Genomic DNA, 14,178 nt, shown 5'->3' with positions numbered 1-14,178 from the left:
CGACCTTACATTCTGACCTTTTGTGTTAAATAGAAAAAGGGGCGCCGTTTATTCGTCTGGCTACTTCCTGCTGAACAGGGGTGTTGTGGGGAGGGGGAGATCAGAAGGTGGTGGCTTTGAGGGGTGTTAAGAGGAACATCTGTGTGGCTGTGACTGGAGAAACTTCGCAGATGCGGTCCTGTAAGAATTTAAAAAAAGAGAGGAGTAATAGGGGAATTTGCAGGGTCCAGCCTTTTGGTGAGCTGAAGATGGATGAAGTCCAGTGGTTCCAACTGCCAGTGGTCCTATAAGGAGGCAAGCTTGAGGCAAAACTGCATGTCAGGAGTGGCGTAAAAAGGGGAAAGGAAGAGGGTCCCATCCATTCCCATAACCGAAACCTGTGAGGGAACTAGAGGTCCAGAGTATGAAGGTAAAAACAGAGAAGGCAGCCCCCATGTCCACAAGAAATGAGATGGACTGACTTACCCACTTGTTGCAGAACCCTGGGTTCTCCGAGTCCAGGCCATGTCCTAGGAGTTTGAGCGATGCACCCACCTGGCTGGATTGGCCTTCCATTTGGGCGGCTTGTCCTCCACGTAGAGGCACTGAGGAAAAAACCTGTTGCCCAAAGAGGCAATCACTCCGCCAGTGATGGGGCTGCTTGCAGTCAGGGCAGGGCTCAGTGGGCAGCCGCTGGCAGGGTCCCTGCCGGGGCCAGTGGTCCTGCTTGCCACACTTAAAGCAAGCTGCTGGTGGCTCTGCTGGTCTCAGGGTTGCCACAAGAGTCGGGGTTTGGAGCATTACCTTCTGCTGCATGGGGGGCCTGGCGAACAGGCCTTTTCTACTAGTTGGGACCGTTAAAAACTTTAAATGCCATGTTCACAGGTTCTAGATAGGGGTTTGGGGGATTGGGAATAAGTGGAAGGGGGCTCATGCGGAGCCCGGCACCCAGATTCCGCAGGAAAAACGCTGGAGCCAAAGGCAGGACAGGGCAGGAACTTCCTGTAAGAAAATTGGGATTGGACTTCCTGAAAACCGGTGTAAGAGCCAATGCCAGGCCGAGAAAGGCCTGACGGAGGAGGGACTAGAGAACACAGTGAAGGGAGGGGCCCCTGGCCAGCAGGGGAGGAGAAAGAGAAGGTAGGTAGTAGATGGCGAATAAGAAACAAGTTTTTGCGAAGGGAGGGGAGAGAGAGAGTTTGGAGTCCGTGGAGAAGGAAAGATTAGGAGTAGAGGTTTCAGATGAGGTTTCTCTGGCCAGAAAAATGCCCATGCGGTGGAACAGGCAGCACGGAGATTAAGGACGGTTGCGCAAATAATTAGGAGCCGTGAATGTAAGAGATCTCCAATCAGTTCCCAGCTTTTTTGGCGATAGTTAAATTGGTGAGGGTGTTAACACTGAAAGTCCCTTCAGGAGGCTAATTGAATGGGTTCTGTGGCCTGGCCACAGCGGAGAAGAAGAACAGTTTCTTCTTCCTTAGGGAGGGAAATTCCTGTGCCCCAACAGCCGCACTCAGTTCTCAGAGTGGTCAGACCTGAGCATTAGCGTCCTAAAAACTCAAGGTCCAGCCACGGATGAAAGTGGATGTGCTTGGGGAGGTCTCCACAAGCACACGCTCACTCTGGACGGACGGAAAAGACTTCCCTGACGTAGCTACGGTTTCGGACAGGGAGTCTCGGAGGAAAGAACTGAGAGGAAAGCTGGAGGCAGGGGACTTACCGCACCGTGCGCCAAAGTGGGTTAAAGTCGGAGATCCTGGTTCTTTCTCCTGGTTCTTTCTCGGAGGGGAAGAGAAAGGAGTGGTCCTTGCGGACTTCTAACTCCTCCTGGGTTTCGGCACCAAAAATGTAAGGTATTTTTCCCCGCCGAGAAGGAAGAAAGAGGGCTCGGAGCCGCAAAGTGTGAAATAATAAACGGCTTTATTGAGTACAGAGCGCACACCCCGCCCAGCAAGGTTCCCTGGCCCCGAGGAAAGAAACATGGAGGCTAGGGAAGTTGCCAGTATGGACATTTTAACAGTGTTAATTCTTCCTATCCATGAACACAGTGTTTGCTTTCATTTATTTGTATCTTCTTTAGTTTCTTTCTTTAAAATGCCATACAGTTTTTCCCAGTACTGCTCTTTTACCTCCTTGGTTAAATTTATTCCTAGGTATTTTATTCTTTTTGATTTAAATGTAAATGGGATTGTTTCCCTAATTTTAAACTCTCCCTCTCCCTCCCTTTCTCTTCCTTCCCCCCCTTTTCCTCTGTCTGAAATCAATTGAGAAATTAACAAAAAGGAAGGCAAAATTATACCTATTTGTTAGATCAGCAAAATATACATATTTTTGCTGTGCTGCAGAATTTTTGTAATTAGTTTCTGTATACCATGAGATGGAAAAGGCTGACAATTGCTGGTCTGAAGACCCAGTAGGGTAGTTACTGTTTTCTTATACCAGCCTGGGCTCATTGTAGAAAAAGATTTAGAAAATATTAGATTACAAAAGAGAAAAATAAAACTTATAATTCAACATTTATTTTTTCAACAAACATTTACGGAGTGAATAATCTACTAGGTGTACTGTACTAGGGAAAAGAGATACACATATAAGCATATATAAATATGCATATATACCGGGTGGGCAAAAGTAGGTTTGCAGGCCTGCATGTCTTTTACCATACAAACAACTGTAGATCTACTTTTGCCTACCCTTGTATGTGTAAATCACACATGGTGATAATTTCTAGGAAGGAAAATTAGAGGATGCAGTGTGAGAATGGGTGTGGTGGGGAGGGCTCAGGGAAGAACTTTTCAAGGAAAAGATATTTAGGCTGAAACCCAAAGAGTGAGTGGAACCGCATCCAGTGACGAGTCTATCTAGTATGCTTCACGACCCTGAGCTGAGAAGGAGTGTGGCTTGAAGAACTGGAAGATGGCTCAGGCAGAAATGACAGAAGGCCTGAACACACAGGGCCTCAGAAGCCAGGTTAAGAATGTTATATGTTATATTATGTGCAGTTAGGGAACTGTCAAAGGATTTTGGGGAGTGATATAGCCAATCTTGATTTTATACAAATCTTGTTTATTTTATTTTTTTATTCATTGACTTTTAGAGAGAAAGAAAGAGAAAGGAGGGGAGAAGCAGGAAGTATCAACCCATAGTAGTTGTTTCCTATGTGTGCCTTACCTGGGCAAGCCCAGGGTTTCGAACTGGTGTCCTCAGTGTTCCAGGGCAGTGCTTTATCCACTGCGCCTCAACAGGCCAGGCCCAGTCTTCATTTAAAAAAAAAGTTCTGTGTGGAGAATAGATTGAACAAAGACAAGGACTGGAAGTTGGGCAGTTACCTTTTTATGTTATATCCTTCCAGTCTTATTTTAAACGTTTGCCGTGTTTATTTTTTTATTAAAAAGATATCTTATTCTAATATTATTCATTACCCTTTTTCCTCTTAATGATGTATAGTGACCTCCTTCCCATATTAGTAAATACAGTTTTCATGGTATGCAGTCATGGAAAAAAATCAGATGCTATATTGAGAAACAAAGTGTACTATTATTTATAGTGAGTTCATGGTAAACCATAGTGTTTGAGGTACCATAATTAATACAGTCATGTCGTGGACCTTCATTTGTTTTTCTCTCTATTGGCCTGAAGGACCCATTATTGTTTTTCAGGCCTTCACGCTTATATTAGTGGATTCTTTTTTTTTTTTTTTTTTCATTTTTCTGAAGCTGGAAACAGGGAGAGACAGTCAGACAGACTCCCGCATGTGCCCGACCGGGATCCACCCGGCACGCCCACCAGGGGCGACGCTCTGCCCACCAGGGGGCGATGCTCTGCCCATCCTGGGCGTCGCCATGTTGCGACCAGAGCCACTCTAGCGCCTGAGGCAGAGGCCACAGAGCCATCCCCAGCGCCCGGGCCATCTTTGCTCCAATGGAGCCTCGGCTGCGGGAGGGGAGGAGAGAGACAGAGAGGAAAGCGCGGCGGAGGGGTGGAGAAGCAAATGGGTGCTTCTCCTGTGTGCCCTGGCCGGAATCGAACCCGGGTCCTCCGCACGCTAGGCCGACGCTCTACCGCTGAGCCAACCGGCCAGGGCCTTAGTGGATTCTTTTTTACAGGCTCTTTCTTTCTTGAATTGGAAGCCAGTTCTTACTCATCTCTTGATGCCCATCTCCCATCTGAAACTTTTCACTTTATTCCACCCCCTCCCCCCACCCCGGCCATCTCACATCCAGGGTGTATCCAGCACCTAGCACAGTGCCTATATGCTGTAGAAGTCTGTGCGTGTGTGGTAGTCTGCTGAGGCTGCTAACAAAAGACCGACAGAAACAGTTTAAACAACAGAAATTAATTTTCTCATCATCTGGAGGCTGGAACTCAGATCAGCATGCCTGCAGGTCGCTTCTGATGAGCTTCCTCTCCTGTCCTCACATGGTAGAGCGACACAGCATAATCTCTGGCGCCTCTTTTTTTTTTTTTTTTTTTGCATTTTTCTGAAGCTGGAAACAGGGAGAGACAGTCAGACAGACTCCCGCATGCGCCCGACCGGGATCCACCCGGCACGCCCACCAGGGGCGGTGCTCTGCCCACCAGGGGGCGATGCTCTGCCCATCCTGGGCGTCGCCATGTTGCGACCCTCCTGGGTGTCGCCATGTTGCGACCAGAGCCACTCTAGCGCCTGGGGCAGAGGCCACAGAGCCATCCCCAGCGCCCGGGCCATCTTTGCTCCAATGGAGCCTCAGCTGCGGGAGGGGAAGAGAGAGACAGAGAGGAAGGCGCGGCGGAGGGGTGGAGAAGCAAATGGGCGCTTCTCCTATGTGCCCTGGCCGGGAATCGAACCCGGGTCCTCCGCACGCTAGGCCGACGCTCTACCGCTGAGCCAACCGGCCAGGGCTCTGGCGCCTCTTTTTAAAAGAGCACTAATTCAGTCACGAGGGCCTGCGTCATCCTCATGGTTTCATCTAAACCTAAGTGTCTCCCAAAGGCCCCCTCTCCAAATACTGTCACACTGGTGCCAGGGCTTCAACACACGAATTTTGGGGGGACACCGCTTAGTTCATAGCAGCATGTTTTTGGAATGAAGAATGAATGAATGCCATTTATTCATGTCAGTATTATCATAAGTAATCACACTGAATTATAATTGTTTTCTTCTTGTTTGTGCCTTGTAACTTGGTCATCTTTATCTCCTCTACTTGACACTCAGTAGATGTTCATTGAATTAAAATTATATTTTCTTGCTTTGAGAATTAAAAAAATTATGCTTTATGCAACTTTGTGTCTCTGCTTCCCTAATGGGATTGGCTTTCTAAATCATCCATAAGGCCAACATTTAGTAAGTTGTGTTATGGTGATTTGATAGAAAACTTACATGATTGGTTTATTCTGTGTACTTTTAAAAAATGTCCTCAGCTTGAAATAATGACTGATGTCGTGGTAAAAGCACTGTGTCTAGAGCCCTACTGCTGTGGTGTGAGGTATGACTGCTGATTCTGGAGTCTGAATGTGTTCATAATTCTTTTTTTTTTTTTTTTTTTTTTTGGTGAGAGGGGAAATAGACTTCCACATGTGTCCTGACTGTGATCCACCCCCGCAACCCCTGTCTGGGACTGATGTTTGAATCAACCAAGCTATCCTCAGGGCTTGAGGCTGACGCTCTAACTGACGGAGCTATCCTCAGCACCTGGGGCCGATGCTCAGATCTGTGGAGCCACTGGCTGCGAGAGGGGAAGAGTGAGGGAAGGGGAAGAGGGAGGAAAAGAGAAGCAGATGGTCACTTCTTTGTGCCTTGACTGGGGATGGAACCCAGGACATCCACATGCTGGGCCAATGCTCTATCCACTGAGAAAACTGGACAGGGCTAATAATTCTTAACTTATATACACTTTAGATTCTTCAAATATGAAATGATAATAGTATTTTACTGGGTTATTTTGAGATGAGATTATAATATATATATACGGTCTACCGGAAAGTTCTGTCCGTTTTTGGAATAAAACAAAATACAAATTTTTCTTACCGTCAATAAACTTTATTAAATAATATAATTGCCATTATTATTAATGATTTTTTGCTAGTGTGAGGGCAATTTGTATATCCCATTTTTGAAAAATTCTTTTAAAAAATTATTTTATTTATTTTTACAGAGACAGAGAGAGAGAGAGAAGAACAGACAGGGACAGACAGAAGGAATGGAGTGATGAGAAGCATCAATCATTAGTTTTTCGTTGCGCATTGTGACACCTTGTTTGTTCATTGATTGCTTTCTCATATATGCCTTGACCGTGGGCCTTCAGCAGACCGAGTAACCCCTTGCTGGAGCCAGCGACCTTGGGTCCAAGCTGGTGAGCTTGTGCTCAAACCAGATGAGCCCGCGCTCAAGCTGGCGACCTCGGGGTCTCGAACCTGGGTCCTCCGCATCCCAGTGTGTCGCTCTCCCCACTGCGCCATCGCCTGGTCAGGCTGTTTTATCTTTTGATGCGAAAAATTGAACCAGTGCTTGTTTGATATCTTCTTCATTTTTGAATTTTTTGCCCTTCAAAAAATTTTGTAAGGACGAAAACAAGTGATAGTCGGAAGGTGCTAAGTTCGGGGAATATGGTGGATGCGACAGAATTTCCCAACCTAGTTCTGCAATTTTTTGACGAGTCCCCAAAGCAGCATGTGGCCTGGCATTATCATGATGCAGTATGATGTTCTTCCTGTTGAACATCACCAGCCTCGTTTCTTGGACTGCTGTCTTTAAATTATCCAGTAGCTGACAATACTTCTCCAAATTGAGCTTTTCGTTCGGTTTTAAAAGCTCATAATGTATTGGTCCTTGAATGTCCCACCATATACACAACACTCTCTTATTCAGAGTCAAATTTGGTTTAGAGGTAGAAGGGCTAGGTTTTCCGGGTTCACAATATGCCCTTTTCCTTATGATGTTTTCGTAGGTAATCCACTTTTCATCCCCAGTTATCATCCTGTTCAAGAAGGGCTTGATTCTGTTCCGAGCAAGCAGAGATGTGCATATGACGACTCGAGCATCCAAATTCTTCTGACTTAATTCATGTGGCACCCATCTTGAATATTTCCACACCAATCATATCTTCCGAATATGATCCAAAATGGTTTGCTGAGCTGAATTAAGCCTTTTTGCGATCTCCAGTGATGTCAGAAAAGGGTCTTGCTCCAACATGGTCTTAACAACATCATCATCGATCAAAGATGGTTGCCCAGAACGTGGCTTATCAGAAAGGTTGAAATCACCTGTTTCGAATTTTTCAAACCATCTTCTGCATGTCCTATCAGAAACTGTACCTTCACCAAACACTTTCAATAAATTTCTACATGCTTCTGTAGCATTTCTTCCTTGTTGAAATTTGTAAAAATACAGTGGCGTAAATGAACTTTATCAGTAGCCATGGGTACACTATCGCTTCACACATAAGACTAACGTGAATCATCTTTGTTTTAGTTAATTTGCTATGTCAGTATGTATACATTAAGTGATAAAAATAGAGAGGCACACATGCACCAAATAAACATGTGCTTACGTGTCGAAACTTGTTGTGATAGAAACGGACAGAACTTTCCGGTAGACCTGATATGTGAAAACTGAAGTGTTAAATTGTGTTGTGTTTCTTAAATAAAACTTCCATGTTTCTTAGAGAATTAAAACAAAGTATAGTTAGGTGTTATTAATAGGATGCTGTTAAATATACTTTTTAAAATTTCACTAGTCAAAAGAGTATTTTGCCACAAATCCTTTAAAAGACTCATCTGCTTGAAAGCAAGTGAGTTTCTGTTCACACTTGGGCTTTCTGCAGTGAAGTGATCGATCAATGGCAGATATGGAAAGAAAAAATGAGTATTACTCCCTTTCATTTTTCATGGGGCTGAAAGAAAGCACACCTAGATCATATATTAAATAAGTCTTGGGAGGCAAAGTATAACAGCAGCCTGGGCTTTGGAGCTAGGGAGACCAGTTTCAGTTCCAGCTTTGCCACTAGGTAATGGCTGCAGTCCCTTACTTCCCTTGAGTTTCAGTTTCATTATCTTATGAAAATGGAAAAATAATGCCTATTTTACAGAGTCTTCTAAGGATTTGATGTGTTGTGTACATCAAATGCCCAGTTTTAACATATAATAGTTACTTGGGATATGGCACACTAAAACTTGTGCACATTGGAGAAAAAGAATTTAGGAGAATATTTTTCAAATGTTAATAGTTTACCCTTGAAAGAGTGGGTGAGGAATTGAAGTGGGGGAGGAGGTAGGGACCTGGCTTTCCTTCATAAACTTCTATTTGAATTAAAAAACAAATAAAACAAGTGAGAATGGCTGAGATTGCTGAAGGGGAGTGTATAAATGAGGTTAGAAAAGGGACTGGGCACTACAGAAATAATAGGTAGAAGAGAGAGTAACCTGTAAGAGAGCCTGAGCAGGAGCTGTCCAGGGAAACAGAGCAGTGTCAGAAGCCAGGGAAGGAGAACGGAATGTCAGCAGCAGCAACTTGACAGGTCTTGTTGAGAACAACTCAGATTGAATGGGTTGGGAAGTGAAAGGGAAGTGGAATATTTTTTGACTATGCTTTCAGTGAGTTTGAGGTGAATGAGAGGAAGCAGATAGGGCAGGGTTGGTCTGTGTCTGTCTGTTTCTCTTGAAGGCGAGATTATGTTTGAATGTCACTGGGAAGGTACTAGTGTATATGAGAGGTTTTAGGAGAGCAGGAGTTGTGAGCAAAGATCCTTCTTTAGGTGGGAGAGAATGGGTTGAAGGATTATTAGCCTCTGGCAGTTTTCCTACTATAATCAGATGAGAGCATGGATGAAATAAAATTTACTGGTTTGGTTCATTGTTGGAAGTTGAGGCAATTCCTGTCTGGTGGTATTACTTCCTATGAAGTCATCTTTTGAAAATGAGCCAAGTTCAGAGATTTGAGAACAGAGGTGTGAAATAGTTGCTGTGGAGAGAGGTAACAGGTTTGACTAGGAAAACAGAAGGATTTGCCAGGTATAATTTGAAGGGCTTAGGTTAAGTTGTTCTGAGATTGCAAGACCCCCCCCCCCCCCGAATTTAGAAGCACAGGTACAAAAAAAGAGAAAGCAGACAGTTGGGTTGATCTGGGGTTGAAGTTTTGCTAGGTGAATACAGTAGAAGAAAAATGGAAAATGCCATTAGTAAATTGGAAAGAATGTAGTTAAAGTGGTTTACTCTGGGATTTTTCCATGTTTTTGAATTGGGAATGATAATAGCACATGTCTGAGAAGGTTGTTGTGAAGGGTTGAATGAGCTATATATACTACATGTTTTGTACTTGGGATAGTACTTGGCATGTAGTGAGTGCTCAGTAAAGATTGTGCTGGGTGGAGATGAGAGTAAGAATGCAGGTGGCTGATGTAGAGCAAGGGAGGTTTGGTATTGAAACCTTTATAACATTGAGGAAGAATTGTACAGAGACTGAGTTTATTACTTGGATTGGTTGGTTCAAGGCTGATATCCAAGTTCCCAGGGAATGGTTTTTAGCCTGGAATCATGGTAGAATTCAGGGTAAAACACTTGGTTGGGAAAAAATTATTTATAATGACCTATACCTGAATGTAAACCTCTGCTTTCAATTACGAATGTAGGTAATAAGCCCAAGTAGTACTAGCAATACTTGTGAACTCGTCACCAATGGAAACCAGAGACACTTTCATATCATATTACAGTTATTGTTGACACCTCACATTACTGTCTGCTCACAACTGCAGTGGAATTACAGTAGTTATTACTCGCCACTAATTTAATGTGCTAATAAAGAAGCATATATTATTAATTTATTTTTTTTTTAAATTTTTATTTATTTTTTTACAGAGACAGAGAGTGAGTCAGAGAGAGGGATAGACAGGGACAGACAGACAGGAATGGAGAGACGAGAAGCATCAATCATTAGTTTTTCATTGCGCGTTGGAACACCTTAGTTGTTCATTGATTGCTTTCTCATATGTGCCTTGACTGTGGGCCTTCAGCAGACCGAGTAACCCCTTGCTGGAGCCAGCGACCTTGGGTTCAAGCTGGTGGGCTTTTCCTCAAACCAGATGAGCCCGCACTCAAGCTGGCGACCTCAGGGTCTCGAACCCGGGTCTTCTGCATCCCAGTCCGATGCTTTATTCACTGCGCCACCGCCTGGTCAAGCTATTAATTTATTTTTAACAGTAACTTTCTGTGATTTGGTTTCCTTTGGAATCTCACTTATGAATGTTTATGCACTTAAAATGCAGGATAAATCTTATTTTTGGGAAGAGGGAGAGAGAAAGAGAAAAGCATCAACTCGTTGAGCTTAGTTGTGCCACTGATTGCTTCTATTTTGTGCTGTGACTGACTGGGGCTCGAACCTGTGTCCTTGGTGGTCAGGCCTGTCTGGGGCTCAAGTCTGCATCCCTGGTGCTCTGGGATGGTGCTCTCTCTACTGCACCACCAGCCAGGGCACAGGATAATCTTTTAAATGCTAAGTTCTATTAATAGGATAAGGAGTTTCCTGTGCTTCAATATTTCTGAGGTTTGCCCTTCCTCCATCCCTTCCCTTCTTTTAAATCTACTTATGCCTTTGATTCTAAACTATCTCTTATAGACAGCATATGGTTAGATATTTTACCCAGCCTTACAGTCTTTATTTTTGATTAAAATATTTAATATATTTACATTTGATGTAATTATTAATAGGCTTGGCTTTGTACTAGTCATTGGGCTCTTTGGTCTCCATGTCAGTTGCCCCATTTGTTCCTCTGTTCCTCCTTTACTGCCTTCTTTTGTGTTAAATAGAAAATTACAATATACCATTTAAATTCCCTCCTTCCCACCGTCCCTCCATCCTTCCCTCCCTCCATCCTTCCTTCCCTCCCTCCATCCTTCCCTCCCTCCATCCTTCCTCCCTCCATTCTTCCCTCCCTCCATCCTTCCCTCCCTCCATCCTTCCCTCCATCCCTTCCTCCATCCTTCCCTCCATCCCTTCCTCCATCCTTCCCTCCATCCCTTCCTCCATCCCTCCCTCCATCCTTCCCTCCCTCCCTCCCTCCCTCCCTCCATCCTTCCCTCCATCCCTTCCTCCATCCCTTCCTCCATCCCTTCCTCCATCCTTCCCTCCATCCCTTCCTCCATCATTCCCTCCATCCCTCCCTCCATCCTTCCCTCCATCCCTTCCTCCATCCCTCCCTCCATCCTTCCCTCCATCCCTTCCTCCAACCCTCCCTCCATCCTTCCCTCCATCCCTTTCTCCCTCCCTCCCTCTATCCTTCCCTCCATTCCTCCCTCCATCCCTTCCTCCATCCTTCCCTCCATCCCTTCATCCTTCCCTCCATCCCTTCCTCCATCCTTCCCTCCATCCCTTCCTCCATCCCTCCCTCCATCCTTCCCTCCATCCCTTCCTCCATCCCTCCCTCCATCCTTCCCTCCATCCTTCCCTCCATCCTTCCCTCCATCCCTTCCTCCATCCCTCCCTCCATCCTTCCCTCCATCCCTTCCTCCATCCCTCTCTCCATCCCTTCCTCTATCCCTCCCCTCCATCCTTCCCTCCATCTGTGTTTGTCAATAGTTGCTCTAGAGATTACAATGTTCATTTTTATCACACTCTTATTCAAATTAATGCTCATTTAATTCCAACAAAATAGAGAAGCTTGACTCCAGCATAGCTTAATTCATTCCCCCTTCCTTTATGCCTTTTTGTCAGAAATATTACAACTTTATATGTGATAACTCCAACAATACTGTTTTAAACTTACTGTTTTGTGCAAGCTTTTGCTTTAGATCAGTTTTTAAAACAAACAAAAAAAATGTATAATCTTAAATTTATCTACTGTTGTATCCTTTCTTCACATGGGTTTGAAATACCTTCTGATGTTATTTACTTTCAGCCAGCAGGACTTCCTTTAATATTTCTTGTAAAGAAGACCTGCTAGCAACAAATTTAGTCTTTGTTTACCTGGAAATATCTTTGTTTCCCTTTCATTTTTGAAGTATAATTTTGCTGGGTATATATTCTTTGTTGATAGGTTTTTCTTTCAACACTTTGTGTTATCCTAATGCCTTCTGGTCTCTGGTGTTACGGGTGTGAAATGATCTGTTCTCTTTTTGAGAAATTGTATTGTTCCCTTATATGTGAGAAGTTATTTTCTTTTGCTGCTTTCAAGATACTCTCTTTGTTGTCAACAGTTTGACTGTGATGTACTAGTGTGTCTCTTTGTGTTTGTCCAGCTTGGCGTTTGTTGAGCATTTGGATTTTAGATGAATATTTTTTACCAAATCTGGGAGATTTTTCAGTTTTTTTTTCATTTTTGTTTCTGCTTTCTCCTCTTTTTTGAAACACCTGTAATTCTGGGAGGCAAATTAAATTTCTAAAAACTGTTCACCTGGAACTTCCACACTTCATTCATCCTTTATTGCTTCAAGAGGTGTTCGTTTTGTTTATAGATTGTACAGGCTCACCCAACTCTACCTATATGTCTAGGCCTGTCAAAACCAGATTGTCTCTTAACTTTGATTTCATGTGGAATCCATTCCCAGGTTTCTTAGGGATTTGTCATGAATTCGCAAGTCATGGCTTTTACCTAACCTCTATAAACTATTGGTTTTATTGACCACCAAAATCTTTGGCAGTCTTAATTTAATGAGGCTCCTAATACTTATTAAGTTAAAAAGGATTCCCTCAAATCCAGTGTCAGCTTCCCTACCTCACATTTAAATAGTCCTCTTTAAACTGATATTTTTCTTTATTCCCTTGTGGCTCCCTAATCTAAATTCTCATTTTCCTAAAGCCTTCATTCTCAGAGCGGTAGCTTCATTAGGCTAATTTAAGTCCTTCTGTCAATAGTTAAGTCCCAATGACCTGATGGTTAGTCATCTTCTAAAATATAGGTTGACTGACCACTGTGACCTGTCAAAGTACCAAGACTGACCTTGAGAAAGTGCCAGAACCAAGGCTTCCTTAATCCTGGACCCTCCATTCTTCAGAGAATCATTGGCCTCCTCTCCTTTCTATCAAGATTACTTGTTACCCTGTTCTGACTTTAACTAGAAGCATTGTAGCTTCTGCTTTCTCCTCAGAGTTGGGTGCAGGCAGTCCCCAGGTTACGAATGAGACAGGTTCTGTAGGTTTGTTCTTCAGTTGAGTTTGTATGTCAGTTGGAACAGGTAGATTTCCCTATTAAATGCAACTTAGAAGTTTGTCTTAACATAGTATTTATTTTTACCTTTCTGTACATATTATGTAAATATTTTCAAGTACATCCTTAAACAATCTTGGATGATGCAGAAGATAATGGACTTGTTGGGGAGGATGGGACTGATATTAGAGTCAGGGTTTGAGTCTGCTGCTGGAGTCAGTTTCTTGAAGGTAGGCATCAAGGGAGGTTTGTACAGCTTTCTCATCATAAATGGCCCTGTAGCATCTCAGACCTTCAGTGGCTGTACAGTAAGTAAACTTTGGTGAACCTCTCTGTATCAGGATCTTTTTCCTCTAACTTTGCCATTTCTGCTTCAATGAGACAAAAAGCATCAGCTAATTCTTTTTTTTTTTTTTTTTGTATTTTTCCGAAGTTAGAAGTGGGGAGGCAGTCAGACTCCCACATGCACCTGACTGGGATCCACCTGGCATGCCCACCAGGGGCGATGCTCTGCCCATCTGGGGCATTGCTCCATTGTGGCTGGAGCCATTCTAGCACCTGAGGCAGAGGCCATGGAGCCATCCTCAGCACCCAGGCCAACTTTGCTCCAGTGGATCCTTGGCTGCGGGAGGGGAAGAGAGAGATAGAAAGGAGAAGGGGAAGGGTGGAGAAGCAGATGGGTGCTTCTCCTGTGTGCCCTGACCGGGAATCGAACCTGGGACTTCCACATGCCAGGCTGACGCTCTACCACTGAGCCAACCGGCCAGGACCCATCAGCTAATTCTTGTAGAAAATGTTTTCTGTTTTGGTGTTTTTAGGTTTCTGTTTTCTTCCCTAAATGTTATATCATCTGCTGCTCTAGTTCTGTAAGGTCTTCATTGGTTCTTTGCCATGGGAGTCAAGTAACTCTGTGGTATCATTTTCACTAACGTCCAACTGCAGTTGATTACGATAGTCTTTAGGGTGCTCCGTTTGTAAGTATGAGTTGCACAAAAGTTGGATGTTTGTAACTCGGGAACTTATTGTATTTTAAATTGATAGCTTTGCAACCCTGCTGGCAGAGTTCATGGCGTCATAAATTGGA

General features: G+C 43.9%; 1 protein-coding gene across 1 annotated transcript in view; it reads left to right on the top strand.

The window, feature by feature from the left end:
- The window catches only part of GOLPH3 (golgi phosphoprotein 3), a 49,995-nt gene that overhangs the window by 17,416 nt on the left and 18,401 nt on the right, over window positions 1-14,178 (top strand). The gene's annotated exons all lie outside the window — the stretch shown is intronic.

The sequence above is a fragment of the Saccopteryx bilineata genome, chromosome 1 (assembly GCF_036850765.1).
Source record: "Saccopteryx bilineata isolate mSacBil1 chromosome 1, mSacBil1_pri_phased_curated, whole genome shotgun sequence".
Taxonomy (NCBI): Eukaryota; Metazoa; Chordata; class Mammalia; order Chiroptera; family Emballonuridae; genus Saccopteryx; species Saccopteryx bilineata.
Note: the sequence above shows the minus strand (reverse complement) of the source record. Positions and strands in the feature narration are given on the sequence as shown.